This window comes from Parasteatoda tepidariorum, chromosome 4 (genome assembly GCF_982258835.1).
Source record: "Parasteatoda tepidariorum strain Cologne lab strain chromosome 4, Ptep-v5.0, whole genome shotgun sequence".
In the NCBI taxonomy this organism is placed as follows: Eukaryota; Metazoa; Arthropoda; class Arachnida; order Araneae; family Theridiidae; genus Parasteatoda; species Parasteatoda tepidariorum.
In genome coordinates this window covers 87378513-87380285 of record NC_141758.1, presented here as the reverse complement: position 1 = coordinate 87380285, position 1773 = coordinate 87378513, and the positions used below count along the sequence as shown (strand labels likewise).

Here is a 1773-nt window from a genome sequence, read left to right as displayed (position 1 = left end):
AAACTAAAATAAAGTAAGCAACCTTAGATAACAAATATTTTATTAAATAGCAAATTCAAAAAACGATAAATAAAATGTAAACACAAATTTTACTGAAATATGTTAAAACTTTCAGTAACATTTAAAAAAGTATAATTTTTACCATCACACTGATAAACTAAAATAAAGTAAGCAACCTTAGATAACAAATATTTTATTAAATAGCAAATTCAAAAAACGATAAATAAAATGTAAACACAAATTTTACTGAAATATGTTAAAACTTTCAGTAACATTTAAAAAAGTATAATTTTTACCCATCACACTGATAAACTAAAATAAAGTAAGCAACTTTAGATAACAAATATTTTATTAAATAGCAAAAATTAAAAAAAAAATGATAAATAAAATGTAAACTCAAATTTTACTGAAACTTTCAGTAACATTTAAAAAAGAATAATTTTTACCCGTCACACTGATAAACTAAAATAAAGTAAGCAACCTTAGATAATAAATATTTTATTAAATAGCAAATTCAAAAAATGATAAATAAAATGTAAACATAAATTTTACTGATATATGTTTAACTTTCAGTAGCATTTAAAAATAATTCTAATGTCATTTAATATCTCTTTTCTAATGTCATTTTCCTTGAAATGCATCTCACATACCTATAACAAAATGAATACAATATTTATATGTGCATTTAAAATAAATAGTACATACTATATTCATGTATGAAAAATTAATAGATTTTTGTAGAAAAATTAATAGATTTAAATTTCATAATCAAATAAAAAAAATTTTGCTTTAAGCAGTTACAATATATTATGGTCAAACAAAAATGTTTAAAGTTTGAGCAAAAATTTAATAAAATACTAAAATTATTAATATTTTTATAAAATAAAACTCTATAAAAATAACTATATATTACAATAGTTTGCGATATGATTGATAAGAACAACTTAATTATTATAAATAATTTATCCACAATTTAAAATAATTTACTCTTAGTAAAAATATAATAAAGAAGCATAATTAAATTTTTAAAAATAAAAACAAATATTACTCACTTTAGAATTCTTTGCAACTTCAAAATCTCTTGGCATGGCGGCAAGCCATTTCTTACGTATTGGGAAATCCAAAATTTCATACTTTTGTACCATCAACTTTGTAAAATCCTCTGCAGTTTGGTACACAGCACTCATATGCAATTATTCATAACACTAAGAATTAAATTAATGCTGACATTTATAACATTTGTAGAATAAATATAAATTTTACGAAGAACGTTGACACCAGAACACCGACGGTTGTTTACAAATTCAAATCAAAAATATTCGCCAATTGGCTGAATGCCGACACAGGTTATAATACTTCAGAATATCGCCAATGGCTCGTTTGATCAGATTCGGAGTTTTTCGTAAAAATAGCTACCCTGACTGGTTTCCCTCTGGGCCTAACTCTACTACGTCATCATCGCCTGTAGTAACCCGTTGTGAGGCTTGATTCCTTTCTAGGAGGTATTGATTCAATGCGATGATATTTAATATCTTATTATTAAACCAAGAAAAAAAACTTGGCTCACAAAAAAATTATGTTCTTATTTGCTATTCTAAATTCATGAATATTTAAGGTATTCCGATAGAACAAGGCAAATAAACTCAAGTAGTAAAAAGAAATTGCATTATTATTTCCTATTTCAAATTATTAACATTTGTTTTTTTTTCTCAGTAAAACACAAGGCAGGAAACTCAATTAAAAAGAAAAATCTGTGTTCTTATATACTATTTC

General features: G+C 23.7%; 1 long non-coding RNA gene across 1 annotated transcript; it reads right to left on the bottom strand.

Annotated features, from left to right (window-relative positions):
• Window positions 1–426: 426 nt before the first annotated feature.
• LOC147811903 (uncharacterized) lies at window positions 427–1501 on the bottom strand. Its single transcript, XR_015433176.1, has 2 exons — window positions 1053–1501; window positions 427–650 (listed from the first exon to the last, which is right to left on the bottom strand). It is a non-coding gene; the product is annotated as an uncharacterized LOC147811903 (long non-coding RNA).
• Window positions 1502–1773: the final 272 nt, after the last annotated feature.